General features: G+C 45.8%; 1 protein-coding gene and 1 pseudogene across 3 annotated transcripts in view; one reads left to right on the top strand and one right to left on the bottom strand.

Annotated features, from left to right (window-relative positions):
* The window catches only part of FAM193A (family with sequence similarity 193 member A), a 163,507-nt gene that overhangs the window by 23,042 nt on the left and 120,002 nt on the right, over nt 1-20,463 (top strand). The window contains exon 1 of one of the 3 annotated variants that reach the window (XM_042985101.1): nt 13,897-15,148. The exons of the other annotated variants lie outside the window; for them this stretch is intronic. The gene's annotated coding sequence lies outside the window, so the exon portion shown is untranslated. Of the gene's footprint in view, nt 1-13,896; nt 15,149-20,463 lie in introns of those variants that run through there. 3 annotated transcript variants of the gene reach the window in all.
* Nucleotides 16,889-17,549, bottom strand: LOC102963028 (annotated as a pseudogene).

Raw genomic sequence — 20,463 nt, 5'->3', positions numbered from 1 at the left:
TAAAACCAGCTTTCTAAATAATTGAATTTATCGTGCTCCAAAGATCTGGTTTTTTTTTTTTTTTTTAATTTTTTTTTCAACATTTTTTATTTATTTTTGGGACAGAGAGAGACAGAGCATGAACGGGGGAGGGGCAGAGAGAGAGGGAGACACAGAATCGGAAACAGGCTCCAGGCTCCGAGCCATCAGCCCAGAGCCTGACGCGGGGCTCGAACTCACGGACCGCGAGATCGTGACCTGGCTGAAGTCGGATGCTTAACCGACTGCGCCACCCAGGCGCCCCCAAAGATCTGGTTTTAACACAAAGAATATTATACCAAGATTTTGAAAAATAATAAACTACATTCAGTCACACTGGCTTCCTTAAATTTTCTTCTCACGATTCTTTGTGATATAAAAAAGTTCTTCGGGTTTGTTAATAAGTATGCAAAAAGGATTTCATTTAAAAAAAAAATGTTTATTTTTGAGGAGGTGGGGACCAGTGGATATGAAGCGGGCTCTGTGCTGACAGCAGGAAGCCTGTTGCAGGGTTCAAACTCATGAACCCTGAGATCATAACCTGAGCTGAATCCGGCTGAGCCGCCCAGGTGCCCCCAAAATGATTTCATTTTTATCTTATTGTATGTTTTTTCGTTTTGTGTATTTTTTATTGTATGTCAGTTATATTCATCAACTGCATCTGAATGCCTTCTGTGTTACTGGTTAGAGATGTAGGACGATCTCCAAGCCATGTCCTTGAGCCATGCCTGGATGTACAGTCTGTTAGGTGGGTGGGGGTTGTGTGCACTCCGGTCTGCCTAACCGAGAGTCCTTCTGGAGGAGTCCACCTTCTGGTGAGCAAGGAGGACCTCTCTCCAGCGGGGTCCTCTCCACCTTTGTCCACCTCTCCACCTTGTATTTTCTCATTCATTACATCTGGGCCTTGGCTCCCTATCTCTGCTCTTCAGGAAGGCTTTTTCTCCCACATCCTTTTTCTTTGCCTGCTCCCCTTTCCTTCCTTCTGGTTCTGCCTCCTGAGAATCCTACTCTTCTTCGTTATTCCAGGCTTGGTTCTGCCTTCTCCATTCAGCTTGCCCTGATTCTTCCCGACTAAAGCAATTACCTTGAATGACACTGAGCACACTTGTATTCACCTATGCATTTATGGCCTCTTACTAGATTAGAAGTTTATTGCATGAAGAAAGATTTTAAAGCATAGTACCTTGTTCAAAGCTAATAAGTGTTTGTTGAATGACTCAAATGAGATGTAGAATTAGAATTTTTTTAAGTTGTTTAAAAACTTCACTGTAACATTTGTTATGTAGAAATTTTCTACCATGTGAATTTAGACAGAGTCTAGCTAACTTAGTCCAGATTTTCAAACATACTAAATTAAAAGGCTTAGTGAAACATTCTAGGCCAATATTTCCCACAGCAAGGTGTGAATGCTGTTACCAGGTATAGTTACCACAGTGTAAGGAAAAATAAGAGGGGCATTACTATGCAAAAGGAGGGATGATTATTTGGGGAATTGGGACTTAAGTCTTAGGAGGTGACTGGCTGGATACGTTTTCTTGTGTACAAAGTCGATTCCAGATTTTAATTGATTCTGGAGTGTGGAAGATAACATTGTCTTTCCTTTCCTGTGGCGTGGAAACTCATGATTGGGTAGGGTTAAGTCTTTAGATCACTCTGGGGCTTGAACAGTTTGTTTCAGTATTGACCAGTTACTTATTGAAACACTCGGGGGGCTTACTCATGCAGCCTCTTGTAAAGAGCCAACTGATCAGAAAGAAACTCGTGTGGGGCTGAGAAATTGTAATAGAAAATTTGTTGCTAGCAGTGGTGGACTGTAACTTTCTAAAAACTGAATTTTATTTAGCAGTAATATGAAAGCAGTTCAAAGTGGGTTTATTCAGTCATATTTAAACTGTTTAATGAGCTTAGTGCTATTTGTCAGTTTTTTTAGTTTTAAAAAACATTTTTTTAAAGTTTATTGTATTTTTGAGAGAGAGAGAGAGAGAGAGAGAGAGAGAGAGAGAGAGACTGAGACAGAGAGACAGCATGAGCAGGGGAGAAGCAGAGAGAGAGAGCAAGAGAGAGAGGGAGACACAGAATCCAAAACAGGCTTCAGGCTCTAGGCTGTCATTACAGAGCCTGACACAGGGCTGGAATTCACCAACCGTGAGATCATGACCCTAGCCAAAGTTGGACGCTTAACCGACTGAGCCACCCAGACACCCCGTTTGTCGCTTTTATTTTTATTTTTTTATTTTTTGTTTATTTTTTTTTTTTTTGTCGCTTTTAATAGTGAAGAGTTCTGGTGTTTAATATCCTGAAATACTCTTTTTTAAAAAATATTTATTTATTTTTGAGAGAGAGAGAGAGAGAGACAGAGCATGATTGGGGAGGGGCAGAGAGAGGGAGACACAGAATCCGAAGCAGGCTCCGGGCTCCCAGCTGTCAGCACAGAGCCTGACGTGTGCGGGGCTCGAACTCAGGAGCCGAGAGATCACGACCTGACCCACCCAGGTGCTCCACATCTTGAAATGCTCTTGAGAGCTGTGAGGAAGACTCCAGGCATACCTGAGATGTGTCTTCCTTCATCATGTATTTAGAGCATCTATTATGTCGGGAGTTGTTCTTGGCACTGAGGACACATCAGTGAACAGAGCTCACAAAGATCTCCCTGTCCCTTTTCGTGGGAAGAGACAGTAAATTAATGAAGTGGTAGGATGGTGAGCGATGAAGCAGGTGTGTGGGCATGATGCTTCCAGGGTTAAGTGGGGGGATCCGGGAAGGCCTACTGAGCAGAGACACAAAAAGGCAATGAGGGAGCAGAGCTATGTGGACATATGGATAAGAGTGTTGTAGACAAGGGAAACAGCAGGTGTCAAGGTCCTGTGACTCTCCTTTATAATTTTAGCTAATTCTACTAAAGTAAAAGATGCTTTCATAATCATTTGGACTGAAATCTTTATCTAGAATCTGGTCACAAAGTCACAGATTTCTGGATGGTCCCGTTCACATGTTCATGCTTAGAATTGTAGGACTGGCATATTGTCATGGTGAACAGAATTTGATTTCATCTCCTTCAGATGCTCTTGAAAGTGGAGTTGTATTCTTAGGGGCAGATGCTGGATAAGTCACTTGTATCTGGAGGTTAAGTCACTTGTATCTGGAGGTTTTCACAGCTCATATTAAATAACAGACACTTCGAGCATGGCTTCTGAAATTGTGACTGACTTCTAAATAGCCCAGCATTCGTTCACTTCAGCAGTAGTGAGTGGAGTCTGCAGTTGCCATGTGCTCATTCTAGGGGCTAGTTTGAATCTGTGCTTCTTGGACACATCATCTTTCTTGGGTTTCTACATGCGGGGTTGAATTTGTTGTGTTCAGGTCTTCCATTTGTAAGAAAGCAGTACGTTCCGTCAGCCATTGCAAACTTGGTCATTTTAAGTTCAGAGAGTAATCCTGAGCCAAAGAGGCAACTCTGAATATCCTACTTAAGAGTTTGGATGATGTGCTCTAAGCCAAACCTCCATGTTTTTCCTCCATGTATTTTAATTAATTCCCTATGCTTTAAACATGTCCTAAGTATTCCCTGAACTGCGTTAAGAATAGTACGGCTGTCGGTCTCATCTGTTTACTCCTCCTTGCAGGGGTCATGGCACAGTCTCTGGTGTGTGACACCTCTCTTGACTGGAATACTTGAAATCTTTTCTCCCCTTCATTATTGAAGTCCCCTGATGACACAGGAAATAAGCCTTCCCAGGTTTGGATGTAAGGCAGCGTGCAGTTTGGAGGAAGGTATGCGAAGCACGCCATGGGCACGGGACTTGGAGGGCTCCTTCCTAGAGCAGAGCTTGGCCAGAGGGGCCCTGGCTTGATTTTAGTCCTCCTTCCCTGGGCTGGGAGCTTTTGTTCCAGCCAAATCTCCCACTCAGTTGGGCTGCATCTAATCAGTCTCCTAGATCCAAGTGGAGCTTTCCAAGGGACCACACCAGTGCCAGTCCCCTCCCTCCTGCCCCTCCCCGCCCCGTCCTGCTCTCTGTTGTATTCAGGGTTTTTCAGATGGCAGGAAACAGAAGGCCGCTCAGTTTAACTTCGAGCACTGCCGTACGTGGGCAGCTGCGGCACCCTGCCTGTACCATCGCTGCTTCTGGATGTGAGCTGGCTTTGCCGAGCCTGCCTTCTGGCGGGGGCCCACCTTGTCTCTGGGTCCTGCTCTTTGGTGATTCTGCCTGCAGTGTGGCCTGAGTCCTTCCTTTTCGCAGCCTCTAGTGATTTCTGGCTGATGTCGCTTTGTATTTTGATTCCCATTTCTCAGAAGTGGACTAGGGCATGTTTTCATGCTAGGTGTCATCTTGGGTCCCTGGGCACGCTGGGGTGGGCTGCCTCCCCTCCTTACCTCCCACCCCTCTGTAGGCATGAAGGAGAGGGCAGGGCCTGGGCTGCTAAGCAGGGGGAGACTGTGAGGACACTCCCTGATGAGAGCCACCTTGCAGACAAGCTTGGGGACACACACCTGTTAGAACAGTGCACTTCTGTTTCGTTCTGTGTAAAAAACTAGGACTTTGGAAGGGAGGGGCTTCCCTCCCTGAGATAGAAAGTTAATTTTATTTAACGATGTCTTGGGAGAGGAGAGTTTTGACCGATAGATGTACACAGTGAAATCCTAGACCAGAACTTTTTATTTATCACTTTCTAAATTTTGCTCAGGATGTCAAAACCGATTATAAAGACTGAATTTCAACTAAAAGGTAAGCTCAAAGTAACATTTCAAGCTTTCTTTTTAATCCCCTTTCCCCCTAAATGAAGTCCTTCACGGTGCCTAAAGGAAACCAGATTGTCCAAGAATGTGGCCTCACAGCAAAGGCTGGACTGGGGACCTGGGCGTTTTTCCAGCCTTGCCCTGCAGGAATTCACTGTGTGACCCGGAGAGTCTCTTGTCCTCCTCTGATTTGTAAAATGAGAGATTTAGGTAAGATTAAAGGTTGCAGGCTAGTAGGCCTGGCTGCTAACTTGAGGGTGGGAGCTGTCAGTAGGCCAGGTAGTAGGGAAGCCTGTGCCACGCCCTGCCCTGCTGGGGAACTGGGGTCAGGGGCCTGGAGGAGGAGCAGTGGGAAGTGCCCGGGTGTGACCTTGAGCGCTGGGGCCAGAGCTTGGGTCTTTTGATTCAGGGCAGATAGAGACAGGTAAGGGCTTTGAAAAGCAGAGCAGACATCCCCCGCTGCAGTGAGGGCCATGGTTTGGCCCACATCTGAGACACCTGGGAGAGTGAGGTGGGTTGAATGTGGGAAGGTCAAAGCAGATTCTTAGGAGTCTGACTTCAGGCACGATTTCCCCCTGGAATAGGAAATACCCCGGAAGGGCTTGGCCTGGGGGCAGGTCTCACGCTGTGTTAGTTGCCTCCTACTCCCACACGCTGTGTAGGACCTCCTCCTCCTTGATTCACAGCACATGCCCAGCCTCAGATAGGTGTCAGTGTCCTTTTGCCTTCTCCCCTATTTGCCTGCTTCGTGTTATGCTCCTTACTCCCCCTGCCCCCACTTCTTAATCTGCTCTAGTCTGATAGGTTTGCTTATGTGGACAGGCATGAATCTCTTGAATCTCTCTTTTCAGAGATTGCGTGTATTTGCTTATTTCCAGGTGGTGTGAGGCACAGGTCTTGTTCTTGCTTCTTCACGCAGCTCCGTGTCAGATCATCTGTTGGTGCGTGTGTCACGTTTGCCCATCTGTCCCCACAAGTGTCTGCTGAGTGCTGGATTGTCAGGCTCTGGACAGACCTGGAGGGCCTTGTCTGACACTCTGACACTGGTTTTAATCTGTGGGAACATGGGAGGGTCTTGAGCAGAAGAGTGATGTACTGTGACTTAGGTGGGTATAAGGGGCAAAGACTGAAGCAGGAAGACCAGTTAGAGGCCTGGTGTCAGGCGAGGGGTGGGCATTTGGCGGGGGGCTGGGGTGCACCCCCTTGACTTCTGCGTATGGGATGGGCGCAGGTGTCTTATCAGGAACACGGGTGTTGTGCGCCCAGGCAGGCTGTCCCCCACACTAAACTTGCTGGGTCTGCTCTCCTTCTGGTTTCTTTGCGTTGGATGACTCCCGGGTTCTCTGGTTTACTGCTGCCACCGTGTACATTTGGTTTTGGACATGTTGAGCCCCCTGGCCTTGAGACGACCAAGGCAGAGGTGGATTAGGCAGTTGTACCATCAACATCTGATTTTTGCCCTTCTCTGTGCCCGCGGCTCCCTTCCCGCCGCAAACGATGGTCTGTTTTGCTCCCAAGCTGGGTCTTTGCCCTTCCTACCTTCTCTGGTGTGGCCTCTTCTCTACCTCTAGTTGTGGGGTTTGTTCTCCCAGGCTTCGGATAGTGTTCTGGGTTATGTACGCTGATGTGAGTGTTACGTAGTTGTATCTGTGGAACAAGGTGAGCGTAGGGTCCTCCTGCTCCACCATAGACAGCCCTCTCCACCATAGACATCTGAGCCCCAGGCCAACTCCTGAGGGTTGAGTGTGTCTTGATGGTGTGGGTGTGGCTGGTGGAGGGAAGGCATTGGTGAGGAGAGGCCAGGAATGGGCCCTCGAGGTTCTGTAACACTCAGAAGCTGTGACCCCTCTTGCATTATTAATGCTTACATCTAACTGCCTGAAATAGACTTCAAACAGAGGAATTTTCAATAAATATTACATGCTTAGCTTTTTTTATTACATGAATTAATCATTTGGCGTTAATTAAAAAATGAAAATGAAAATCAGAAGCAACATTTATTTATCAATTAATTCTGGTTACCAAAGAATTATTTGGGTACAGGTAGTAGGTCTCTGTCCTGTTGGAAGTGTTGAAAAGCTGAATGAAATAAAAACTTACTTAGAATAAAAGGTTCCCACCCTTTTGGGTTCATGACCCTCCTCTGGGAAAGGAGGCCTGACGTCCTCCCCCTCTGTCTGCTGGTTCACACTCCTCTGACTGACTCCCTTCCAAATACTGGACTTGCTCCTGGCCCAGGCCCTGGTTTAGGGAGAGTGCTGACCCCCCCCCCCCAATCCAGGGGAGAGGGAGGGAGCAGGGACAGCGCCTCGTCTGTGTGGGGGGCTCGGAGTGTTTCCCCAAGTGAAAGGAGTCAGGGTTGATGCCCAGCGAGTGAGCAGAATCTGGTCAGTGGCAGTGTGTCCCAAGCAAGGTGTGGTGACTGGGGCCAGACTGTGCAAGGGTGTCAGGGCCTTGGACTTGAAGTCGAGATCGTCGAGAGAACGCGGATTCATTCATTGAGCAAACATTTATTGAGGTCTTTGAATACGTGCTTGACACCGGGGTGTGACACTGGAGGAACTTCCACAAGTCTTCCGTGTGTTGTCTGGCACGGTCAGGTTGCCGGGAGGTGTCCCGTGGAGTGGTTTCTGTTCTTAGGAGGCTTATGTTTTAGGTGAGCTGGGCAGCAGTGAGATACGAACAGCAGGGCAAAACTGTAGTCGAAGAGAGATCAGGAAGGAGTTCGTGTGGTCCTTGCGGCGTTACTTTGCCGCGCAAGCAGCGATCGCTGAGTGGTCCTGCCACAAGCTGATGATTACATGTGTCCGCGTCGGCTGGCACTTACACGGCACTTTCCGTGTCAGGCACTGTCGTGCCGTCCCTGTGTGTGTCTCCTTTCTGTCTTTACAGTGACTTGAAGCACAGGTGCCCCGGTCCCCAGTTCATGTTGAGGAAACAGGCACAGAAAGGCTAAGGACTTGTTCAAGGCCAGCTGCACAGCTAGGAGGAGCAAGGGGCCAGGGCCAAGCAGCACCTGCCCTTTTGGATATAAGGGGCTGGGGAGGTACTGTGACAGGTGTAAGGCCACCTAAGATGGGATGTGCTGATTCTCTGACCGGTCTTTGTGGTTTAGACAGTAATTTCCATACAGCATTTTTGAGGATTTAATGTGGTCTCGTGGGTTTTATTGGACTTTGTGCAGGTGTTGATCTCAAAGTTATATTACCTCAGGTTTTTAATTGACATGAGGACTAAAATCCTCAGAATTTTGAGAGTATTTTGGAGTCCATGCAATATTTATTTCACATATTCGTTATTTTTTTATGTATCTGTTACCGTTCTTTTTTTTTTTTTTTTACATTACTGTACTGTATTTATTAGAGAAAATCTCTGTATAAGTGGACCTGCACAGTTCAAGCTCTTGTTCAAGGGTCAACTGTACTGTGTTCATGGGAGAGTAAGATGATACAACCTTTATTAATTTTTTTTCAGTGAAAACAACCAATTTATTGTGTTCATGTAGAAACACAAAATTCTGAAAATAAAATTGAGATCAAAAGGTTAAAATACTATATTCAAGAAATGTGTTTTGTAGGGGTTATTATAATAGTTAATAAATATTCTCTTTTCCCTATCAATTATATTTTTAATTTTTTTTTTTACTTTTTAATATTTTATTTCAGTATATACTATTACACAGGTTGAATTACAGATTTGTATTTGAGGATATTTTACTAAGTTTTTGTTTGTTTTATTTTTCTTTTAAATTTACATCCAAATTAGTATATAGTGAAACAATGATTTCAGGAGTAGATTCCTTAGTGCCCCTTCCCCATTTAGCCCATCCCCCCTCCCACAACCCCTCCAGTAACCCTCAGTTCTCCATATTTATGGGTCTCTTCTGTTTTGTCCCCCTCCCTGTTTTTATATTATTTTTGTTTCCCTTCCCTTATGTTCATCTGTTTTGTCTCTTAAAGTCCTCATATGAGTGAAGTCATAATGATTTTTATCTTTCTCTGACTGACTGATTTCACTTAGCATAATACCCTCCCGTTCCATCCACGTAGTTGCAAATGGCAAGATTTCATTCTTTTTGATTGCCCAGTAATACTCCATTGTATATATATACACCACATTTTCTTTATCCATTCATCCATCGATGGACATTTGGGCTCTTTCCATACTTTGGCTATTGTCGATGGCGCTGCTATAAACGTGGGGGTGCACGTGTCCCTCCGAAACAGCACACCTGTATCCCTTGGATAAATGCCTAGTAGTGCAATTGCTGGGTCGTAGGGTAGTTCTATTTTTAGATTTTTGAGGAACCTCCATACTGTTTTCCAGAGGGGCTGCATCAGTTTGCATTCCCATAATTGTTACCATTCTAATGTCAATTTTGTGAAAGCATGAATTTGAAAAGGGGGAATTTTGAAGCTCCTAGTTTTGTGTGGAAATCACTTAGCTGCTGGCTGTGTCCCCTCCCCCCCCCCTTCCCCCATCATTTCATTTCTCTGTGTTGTGGTTTTCCTGACTGCCTTCTGAGGTCAATACACTAATGTCCACAATGCAGTGTATACTTACAGGCAGAATTTATTTTAATTTTACATGTTTCTTAAAGGTCTGATGAGGTCACTTAAATGTCTTAGTGATTTGTGATAGCTGGTATCCTGGAAAGTCCTCATGTGACCTCATGTCCTTGAGAACGTCAGGAGTCTTTTGTAGAAAATAAAGTGACTTGAGGACATCCATATATAGTGGAATGGTGGTAGGAATTAATTTAAAAGCATGGCTTTGGGGAATGTGTGAGTGGTTTGAGGTAGATGAGAGAGTGAGAATTTTAGTAGGACCCCACGAATGCTAATTGTTACCATGTGCTTTTCATGATTCTAAGATGTTTCTGGTATTAGAGGATTGAATCTTTAGTCCTGTAAACTATGCACATTGTTAGTGTTAGGGAATATTCTGTTTCTTAAAGGGTAATCACCCATTAAACTTTGTAGGTCAGTTCTTTTTTAATCTGTTTTTGTTTGTTTGTATGTTTTTTTCCCCAGTATCCATCCCACTTAAATTTGCCCTTTTCAAAAAAAAAAAATCTGTTTTTTCAAAATTGTGCTAAAACACGTATATCATAAAATGTGCCATTTAAACCATTTTTAAGCATACAATTCAGAGACATTTACAACGTTTTAACTAGTTCCTATTGTTAACAATTTTCTAAGTCATTAACTTTTCGTAATAATGATTGTTGCTATTTTGGGGAAGGTGGCTTTCTGAATTGATTTCTAATAGCCAAATATTTACTTTTCTCTTCCTTTGAAATAATACTAGTCGTTACAGCTATGAACTTAACTTTAAGTACAGTTTTGGCCAGACACCTAAAGTTTTGATATATAGTGTTCTCAGTTTCGTGTTTTTCTCAGTCTTTACTCAGCAGACATTCAGTTAGTGCATATTATGTTCAAGTTACTATGGTAAGTACTGGGAATTTACTGGTAATCCCTGTCCTCTAGTATTAAATATTGGTGGGACTGTAATTACAAATTTATGTCTTCATTAAAGTACTTGAGAGAGAGCTTTGAATATTGAAGTGAATTGGACTTTGAAATATGTGGTTTCAGCTTTTATAAATCTTACATTCCATTTGTTTTTTGTTTTTAAATTTTTTTTTTTTAAATTTTTTTAACGTTTATTTATTTTTGAGACAGAGAGAGACCTAACGGGGCATGAACGGGGGAGGGACAGAGAGAGAGGGAGAGAGAGGGAGACACAGAATCGGAAGCAGGCTCCAGGCTCTGAGCAGTCAGCACAGAGCCCGACGCGGGGCTCGAACTCACGGACCGCGAGATCGTGACCTGAGCTGAAGTCGGACGCTTAACCGACCGAGCCACCCAGGCGCCCCTTAAATTTTTTTTTTTAACGTTTATTTATTTTTGGGACAGAGAGAGACAGAGCATGAACGGGGGAGGGGCAGAGAGAGAGGGAGACACAGAATCGGAAACAGGCTCCAGGCTCCGAGCCATCAGCCCAGAGCCTGACGCGGGGCTCGAACTCACGGACCGCGAGATCGTGACCTGAGCTGAAGTCGGACGCTTAACCGACCGAGCCACCCAGGCGCCCCTAAAATTTTTTTTTTTTAATGTTTATTTATTTTGAGAGACAGAGAGAGACAGAGAGAGACAGAGTGTGAGCAGGGGAGGGGCAGAGAGAGAGGGAGACACAGAATCTGAAGCAGGCTCCAGGCTCTGAGCTGTCGGCACAGAGCCCGACGCGGGGCTCAAACTCATGGACCGCGAGATCATGACCTGAGCCGAAGTCGGACGCTCAACCGACTGAGCCACCCAGGCACTCCTGTTTTTTTGTTTTTAAGTGAATATGGCCTGTATAACTTGTGTCTGTTGGAGTGTAGGTTTCTGTTTGCTTTTTGGTAGCCTATTTGATCAACTGTGCAAGTGTTTCATGGAATTTAATGCAAGAAGTATTCAGTGGAGTTTAAATCTTGACATAAATCCAACAATTATGCCTTATTTAAATTTGTCATTTATGTTTTTGTCTGCTTGGTTTGTTACAGATTGATAGGTGGCCTGTTTGACTATTGGTGACATCTGTTAATTTTTACCTGGAGACTTTACTGGCTTTGTATTTTATATATATTAACATGTTTATTTTTATGTTGAGTTGTGAGTTTCACGTCTTTATTAAAAGTATATTTCCTATTAACAGAGTAACCTTGTTACTTATAATGTTTATCTTTTCTTTAAAATTTTATTTTTAAGTAATCTCTTCACCTAATGTGCAGCTTGAACTCGTAACCCCAAGATCAGGAGTCACATGCTCCACTGACTGAGCCAGCCAGGCGCCCCACTTATGTTTTTCTGACTTTAAATTGCTACCCATGCATTTATTTTATTTGCATTTGCCTGCTTTATTTTGCCCATTTAAAACAGTCTGTCATTTTTATGGTAATAAATAGCTGCCGTTTTGACTTAATGGTTACTGTTACCATTAACCATTAATGGTTACTCTGGGTTACTTAACCCAGAGTCCTAGACTCTGTTAAGCACTTCACTTGTCATATCTCACTTGATTCTGTAGCAGCCCTCTGAGTGGATTTTTTTAATCTTCCCTTTGCAAATAAGGAAACTGAGGCTTGGAGGATTAATGACTTGCCTAAGGATAAACAGTGAGTATTTTCAACCACAGTTGTACAGTATTTTAAGTGTATGTTTTCTAAGCATCCACAGGATTCAGTGTTGCTTTAAAAAATAAACTTAACATTTTTTTTTTTTTTTTTTTGAGAGAGAGCAAGAGAGAGAGAGCTGGGGAGGGGCAGAGAGAGGGGGACAGAGGATCCAAAGCAGGCTCTGTGCTGTCAGTGCAGAGCCCGACGCAGGGCTGTAATTCATGAACCACAAGATCGTGACATGAGCCAAAATCAGAAGTCAGATGGTCGACTGAGCCCCCCAGATGTCCGTAGTGTTGCTGTTCTTGCAGGATGTGTCAGAAGGAAGTTTTAGAAGGAAGTTTAATGGAGAGGTACATATTTTTTGAAGACATTCTTTTTGGGATTCTGCACCTGTCTCATGTGTCTCTTTATCTTTGACCATCACAATATCTAGTCAACATTTGTGTTGAACTTGTTGGTTCAGAGGTATGAGTCCAGATGGCCAGGCTAACTTCTTATATACTGAAATTATTATCACCTGGTACAGGTTTTCAACTCTTGGCTACTAAGAGTTCTAACCTAAAGTTGCAGGGGTGGGAAGGAAGAATCTTCCGGATTGGTTGTTAGGTGCCAGTGAAAGATGCTGCTTGCACTTGGGCCCTTCTTTCCTGGAGAGGCAGCACCATGTCTGTCTTGGGCATCTGTGCAGAATATGTACAGCTGCGTCTTATGGGATGGCTCTCTAACCCCAAAGGTCTCCCATTTAATGTGGTGAGTCCCCAGTAGGCCATTTCATCATTCTCCCCAGCCAGCTGTTTTGGGTGATGGGGTATGTGACAAGATGAGTGAATCCCATGACCATGGGTCATAACAGTGAAAAGTTGTACAGTAAGTCTATAATGGTGACATGGGAGAACGGGGTGTATCAGTCTAGGTCCAATCAGGAAACAAACCATATAGTTAATTTATTTTTTTATTTTATTTTATTTTTTATTTTTTTAAACCATATAGTAATTTAAACAAGGGAAATTTAATATATTAAGAAATTAGCAAGCTCCGCTAGAGCAACTGTAAACTGGAAAGGAAACTCTAAAGTATACTTGAGGGCTGAGGGATAATACCCCCATGGAAGGACACATTTCGAAGGGGGCCACACCCCAAAGCTGGGGTTCATACCTTGTTGGAGCACATGTGGTTGCAGCTGGCTTGCCTGGGCCAGAGCTAGTCCACAGTCACTGGGCAGGCAGGATCTGTCTGGGGTGCACGCAAGCTGAGGCTAGTGGGTGGGCATGCATGGCAGTCAGGGCACCCCTGCAGGCAGGCTGCCTGGGATGCGTCATGTCTGTGTTGGGAGGGCCATGGGAAACAGACCTCTAGGGTTCAGGCGAGCCAGCGTCGATGGGCAAGTGTGCAGGAGTCTGGGAAGCACGGCCAGAGCCGATTGCTGGAGCGGTAGCCCCCTTATTCAGGTGGTCAGACATTTCTGTGTATCACGTGGGCCAGGGCGGCTCCAGGCCACTATGTGGGACAAGGTTGGGTAGTAGGCTCACTAGATAGCCAGCCCTGCAGGACCCCTCACCTGTGCAGAGGCATGGGGGCTGAGGAGAGGTTGGAGGAAGCCAGTAACTGAGGCTGGGGCACAAGTCCGGCCTCTCTGGGGCTCCCAGCTATGTTGTTGCTTGCTGAGTGAGTCCAGTGCTAGAGAAAGCACGAAATGCCGAATACCAGACGAGCTGTGCCCTGCAGATACCTGGCATTGGAGAACCCAGATCGTTCTTGGCGGAAGTGTAGGTCACTGAGCAGATTCATCACTCCCACCCTTGCTGTCATGAGCGTATTAGAGTAAGTGTCAGGGAAAGAAGCTCAGAGACACGTGTGGCGCTGCTCATCTTGTCCACTGAGCTTTGAGAGCTGCGTTTGCAGGGCGTGTCCTCGCTGAGCATATTCACACAGGACACAGAGGCCCTTGCGTGCCGAGTCCGTCCTCACACCCCTTCTCTAGAGCCCTTTGCCACCAGTTATCGCTTCTTGTTCTTTCCAAATTCCTGACCGTCCTGCCAGACAGTAGCTTCCGTCAGTGAATTGGTGTGGATCTGCATCTCTGGCCATTCTTCCTTCCTGGCAAAGGGTCCATCCGACCATACTTCTCAGACCTGTGCCCGCTGGTCTGGATTTTCCTGCCACTGGGCCTTCAGGACCGAGTCTGAGTGTAGTGTCATGTTGCAGCCATCCGCTGGCTGGTGCCAACACATCACTTAAACCAACTGTAAACAGACTCAGCGTTTTCTTCCCTGACCGTTGGTCTTAGGGGAGTCCCTGAGAGGCTGTAGGTGTAGTTTCTAAAGTGGCGGTGAAGGAACTTGACTCTGCATATTGTGCATGTGATTCCAGGATCTTCTGGCACAAGTTACCCCGACGGGCAGCTCAGCTCCCGTGTCAGGCAGTCAGCCTTTCCTGTCTGTCACTCTGAAAACCACTGGAGAGGCTTCTGCTCGTTCATTCAGTGAACGCTGCCTGCCCTGGGAGTGATGCTATGGAAGCTGTTAGTGGAAAGAATGTGATTGGGACAAAGTCTCTGGTCTCACTGAGCCCATGGTCAGTTTCTCGGGAGAGGTGGGTGCATGTGGTTGAGAAGTGCTGCGGGAGCAGGAAGGCGGGACTGGCCACCCAGCCTGGAAGAGAAGGGGAGGGGGAGGGGAGGAGTCAGCTTTGAAAGGAAGATGATGCAGGAGTCCCAGCGCTCGCTCCGAGAGGCAGGCGCTTTCCAGGTGGCTGATGAGAGGAGGAGCTTTCCCTGACCCCTCCCAGGCAGATGCTGGCAGAGAAGCCGTCCACTGTCGTCTTGGGAGTGCAGGTGTGGGATTCAGACTGCCTGGATTTGAATCCTAGCTCTGTGATGTTAGATGAGGTTCCCTGATGGTTCTGTTCCTTAGGTGTCACAGCTTTAAAATGAGACAATAGTGCCTACTTTGGAGTCATTGTAAGAGTCATAGGAAGAAGTACATGTATGGCATTTCGCATAATGCCTGGCACTTGGCTCTTGGCTTTGTAGCCTGGTGTGAGTCATTTCCTCTCCTTGGGGCTTTTGTAGTAACATGCACATCTTTTTTGTATTAATGCTCTTTCTTTCATTATGTTGGAACAGCTCACTCCTGTGGCATTTTCTCAAGAGCCAGAGAGTATATGTGGTCTTTGGATCTGTCTCCAGCATCTTGTAGGTCTTCCGTAAATACTGACTGAACCATACAGAGGTAGGCATGTAGGAGAAATGGATTATTTTCTAACTATGAGGTTTGTTTCTGTCAATTTATTTCTGGTGATATGTTTTTCCCCCTAAGTTTATTTATTTATTTTGAAAGAGAGAACGTGGGAGGGGGAGAGAGAGAAAAATCCCAAACAGGCTTTATACCAGCAGTGCTGAGCCCAATATGGGGCTCGATCCCACAAACCGTGAGATCATGACTTGAGCCGAAACCAAGAGTCGGAGGCCTAACCAAGCGAGCCACCCAGGTGCCCCTCAGTCTTTGAGTCTTTAGTCAGATGACATTCATTCGACTAGAGCAGAGACGGTGTCTTCTCCCTCAAGGTGCCACCATATGTGGTCCTAGGCAAAAGTGTGGGTCATTCTTTATTAATCATAATGCTAGCCAGCACTGGACGGTCTCTAACTGTGTGCCAAGCTGGGGCTTGAAGCACTTCTTACCTCCTCATGGCAGGCCCGTGCGGCTGGTGCTTGAGGACAGAGAGAGGGTGAGTGACGCCCGTGTCAACATGCTAGTAAGTGAGACTGGGCAGTCCGGCCACGACTCGGCATTCTTAGTTATTTCAGTAGAGTTGTTTTTCCTTTAACTTTTTATTCTTTATTTTGAAATAAACTTTTTATTTTTTATCCTTTAACTTTTTATTCTTTATTTTGAAAAATAAACTTTATTGAGTTATAATTTGCACACAGTAGGATGTACCCATTTTTTTTCAAGTTTGTTTATTTTCAGAGAGAGAAGGTACGGGGGCGGGTGCGGAGCAGGGAGAAAATCCCAAGCAGGCTCTGCACTGTCAGCGCAGAGCTTGATGTAGGGCTTGAACCCACGAGCTGTAAGACCGTGACCTAAGCTGAAACCAAGAGTAGGAAACTTGACCGACTGAGCCACCCTAGGATACACCCATTTTAAACATACAGTTTTCTGAGTATGGATGAATGTTTACCATACTTAGGAAATTTCTGGGGTACCTGGGTGGCTCAGTCGGTTAAGTCCCCAACTCTTGGTTTTGGCTCAGGTCATGATCTCACGGTTCATGAGTTCTAGCCCTGCATTGGGCTCCAGGCTGACAGAGCAGAGCCTGCTTGGGATTCTCTTTCCCTCCCCCTCTCTCTCTGCCCCTCCTCTGCTTGTACTCTTTCTCTCTCTCAAAATGGACAAACTTAAAAAAACAAAAACAAAAAAACCCCTAGGAAATGTCCATCACCCCACCCAGTTCCCTCAAGCCCTTTGCCAGTCCACCCCCTCTCCTCTGGCCCCAGGCAGCCACTGATGATTCTTGATAGGATTTGACTAAAACCTTCCATCTTGCTGGCTATATTTTCTGTTCATTTATTTTTTGTTTTCTTTTCCCCCTTTTTTCTGCCTCTTCTCGGTTTTATTTAGCATGTTTTACGATTCCGTTTCATCTCTTCTGTTGACTTACTATTCATACCTCTTAAAATATTTTACACTTGTTGCCTTTGGGCTTACGGTGTACATTTTAATTTTTTGAATTTGTTTACTTTCAGAGAGAACATGTACTTCTTTCATTTCCAAAGCACCATGCATCTTGGTGACACTAGCTTCTCTGCCACGGTGTCGCACAAAGCAGATCTGAGACTCCCACTAGGTTACAGGTCACAGTTACTTCCAAGTGATGGGCACAGTTAAGACGGCCATGTGTTTCAGTAGGCCTCCTTTGGGCTCCCCTCTCTCTTTCACGCACCCACACTCACACGGTGGGCAGGTCCTTCAGCCGGTGGGCGTGGCTGGCTCACTCCAGTACTGCCCCCCGAGGAACATGACCACTCGGGTGAGCGACGCCCCACGGATCATACAGCCCTGTCCTGGAAAGCCACATCACTGTTGGATAAGCCCAGCACGTTGGCAGTGTCCGAGATCCTCTGAGTCCCCTTCGAGGTCAGTCTCTGGGCCCTCAGTCCTTCCAGAATACTGTGTCCGACTCCACTGAGGCCATCCATGCCGTGGTGAATTTTCCGGAGGGAAGAGTCAGACCACAGTGAGTCATGCATTAGGGTGGTGGTGTCAGAGTCATTAGTGGTGGAGGTGGCACCCAGAAGCTCCTCTTGCTGTCTTGTCTCTTCTGCTGCGCCCTTGTGTACCGCTGATGCTGGAAGTTTCTGAGAGCAGTCCACAGGTACTGGGAAGCGTGGCGTTCTTTCTTTGGTTAGGGCGCTCTTTGCTGGACATAATCCCTAGAAGTTCTAGACGGCTGAATATCTGGTCTGTGTTTGCTTAGATTTTGTTTTCTACTAAATGCAGAGACTATTTGTCATCTCAGTCCCATGTGAGACTGGGCCTTAGGGACCTGCTTGCGTGTTTGCTGGTGTAGCGACTCCATGTTGCCAGCCCCCACCAGGTCCGGTCCTGGCTTTACAGTGTACATTTAAGGGAAAAAAAATGTTTTAAGTTTGTTTTTGAGAAAGAGAGACATAGCATGAGTGGGGGAGGAGCAGAGCGAGAGGGAATCCGAAGCAGGCTCCAGCCTCTGAGCTGTCAGCACAGGCCCAACGCGGGGCTCGAACCCACGAACTGTGAGATCATGACCTGAGCTGAATGGGACGCTTAACCGCCTGAGCCCCCCAGGCGCCCCTACAGTGTACGTTTTAAATTCGTGCAAAGTGTACCTTCAAATGATATTGTATTGCGTCACAGCGTAGTACAGGCATACTGGTTTCATATTGTGCTCCGCAGATACTGTGTTTTTTACAAATTGAAGGTTTTTTATTGGTGCCGTTTTTCCAAAAGCCTTTACTCCCTTTGTGTCTCTGTCTTAGGTTAGTAATTCTCGCAATATTTCAGAGTTTTTCCTCATTATTATGTTTGTTATGGTGATGTGTGATCAGTGATCTTTGATGTTACTATTGTACTTGTTTTGGGGGCACTATGAACTGTGTCCATTAAGGCCGTGGACTTAATTGATAAATGTGTGTTTTCTAGCTGCTCTGTAGAATGTCAGTCACCATCCCACAACCCTCGCTTTCCTCAGGCCTCTCCACTCCCTGAGACACAGCAGTACTGAAATTAGGCCAACTACCAACCAACCCTACAGTGGCCTCTGAGGGTTCAAGTGAAAGGAAAGGTCACGCATCTCTCACTTGAAATCAAAAGCTAGACATGATGGAAGCTGAGTGAGGGAGGGATGTCTAAAGCCAAGATAGGCCGAAAGGTAGGCCTCTTGTTCCAAACAGCCAAGTTGCAAATGCCAAGGAAAAGTTCCTAAAGGAAATGAGTGCTACTCCAGTGAGCACATGAATGATAAGAAAGGGAAATGGCCTAACTGCCGGTAGGGAGAAAATTCCAGTGGTCTGGAAGGAAGACCAAAACAGCTGCAATACTCTCTTAAACCAAAGCCTCTTCCAGAGCGAGGCCCTGACTCTCTTCAATTCCGTGAGGGCTGGGGGAGGAGAGGAAGCTGCAGAAGAAAAATCTGAAGCTTGCAGAGGTTGGTTCGTGAGATTTAAGAAAGACGCCGTCTCCATAACACAAAAGTGCCAAGTGAGGCAGCAAGTGCTGATGGAGAAGCTGCAGCAAGTTCTCCGGAAGGTCTAGCTAGGATAATTCATGAAGGAGGCCACACTAAACAATGGATTCTCAGTGTAGACGAAAACAGCCTCATTTGGGGAGAAGACTGGGACTGTCATCGCTAGAGAGGAGAAGTCAGTGCCTGACTTCAGAGTTTCAAGGGACAAGCAGATTCCCTTGTTAGGGGCTCATGTAGCTGGTGACTTGAAGTTGGAGCCAGTGCTCATTTACCGTTGGGAAAATCCTAGGGCCCCGAAGAACTGTGCTGAATCTACTCTGCCTGCGCTCTACAGATGGAACAACAAAGCCTGGATGACAGCATATCTGTTTACGACATGGTTTACCAAATATCTTAAGCCGACTGTTCAGACCTACAGTTCAGAAAAAAAGATTCCTCTCAAAGTAATACTGCTCATTGACGTTGTACCCAGTCACCCAAGAGCTCTGGTGATGTATAGCAAGGTTAATGTTGTTTTCATGCCTGCTGATACGACATCCATTCTGCAGCCCATGGAGCAAGGAGTAATTTTTAACTTTGACTTTTTCGTCTTACTACTTAAGAAACACATATCTTGGGGCGCCTGGGTGGCTCCGTCGGTTAAGCGTCCGACTTCAGCTCCGGTCACGATCTCGCGGTCAGTGAGTTCGAGCCCCGCATCGGGCTCTGGGCTGATGGCTCAGAGCCTGGAGCTTGCTTCCGATTCTGTGTCTCCCTCTCTCTCTGCCCCTCCCCCGTTCATGCTCTGTCTCTCTGTGTCCCAAAAATAAATAAACGTTAAAAAAAAAAAAAAAAAAGAAACACATATCTTAAAAAATATAAGGCTGTAGACGCCGTAAATGGTGACTCTTCTGATGCAGCGTAAATTGAAAATCTTCTGGAAACGATTCACCATTCTGGATGTCCTTACGAAAACGTTTCTTGCCGTGGCTCATGGGAAGAGGTCAAAATATCAATATTAACAGGAGTTTGGGAGAAGCGGGTTCCAGCCCTCATGCAGGACTTTGAGGGGTTCAAGACTCCGTGGCGAAGTCACTGCAGATGGGGTGGAAACAGCAAGAGAACTACGATCAGGGGCTGAATGGCTGCGATCTCAGGATAAAACTTGAACGGATGAGGAGTGCGTCCTACGGAGGAGCAAAGAAAGTGGTTTCTTGAGATGGATTCTTCTCCTGGTGAAGATGCCGTGAAGACGGTTGGAACGACAACAAGGATTTAGAATATGGCATAAACTTAGTTCATAAAGAGCGGCAGGGTTTGAAGGGACTGACTCCAATTTTGAAAGACGTTGTACTGTGGGTAGAATGCTGTCAGACAGCATCTCGTGCCACAGAGAGATCATTTGGGAAAGGAAGAGGCGGCAAATTCATTCTCTTGTTTTGAGGAACTGCCACAGACACCCCAGCCTTCAGCAACCAGGACCCTGATCAGTCAGCAGCAGTCTGCGTCAAGGCAAGACCCTCCACCAGCAGAAAGGTTGCAGCTCGCTGAAAGCTCGGATGATGGTTAGCATTTTTAATAGACATTGTATTTATAGTAATTTTAAAATAAGATACAAAGTTCAAGTATGTACATAATTTTTCTGCTATTGCACACTAATAGGCTACAGTATACTAGTGTACTGGGAAAAAGAAATTCATTTGAGTGGCTCTTTGCAGTGGTCTGGAGTTGAACCCACAGTCTCTCTAAGGTCTGCCTGCCAAAGGGCCTTTACGTAGTGTATTCCCAATTCTCTGATGTTATTTATTTTGCATTTATATGTGCTATTAACACACAGTACTCA

This window comes from Panthera tigris, chromosome B1 (assembly GCF_018350195.1).
Source record: "Panthera tigris isolate Pti1 chromosome B1, P.tigris_Pti1_mat1.1, whole genome shotgun sequence".
Taxonomy (NCBI): Eukaryota; Metazoa; Chordata; class Mammalia; order Carnivora; family Felidae; genus Panthera; species Panthera tigris.
This window is presented reverse-complemented; position numbering and strand designations above follow the sequence as displayed.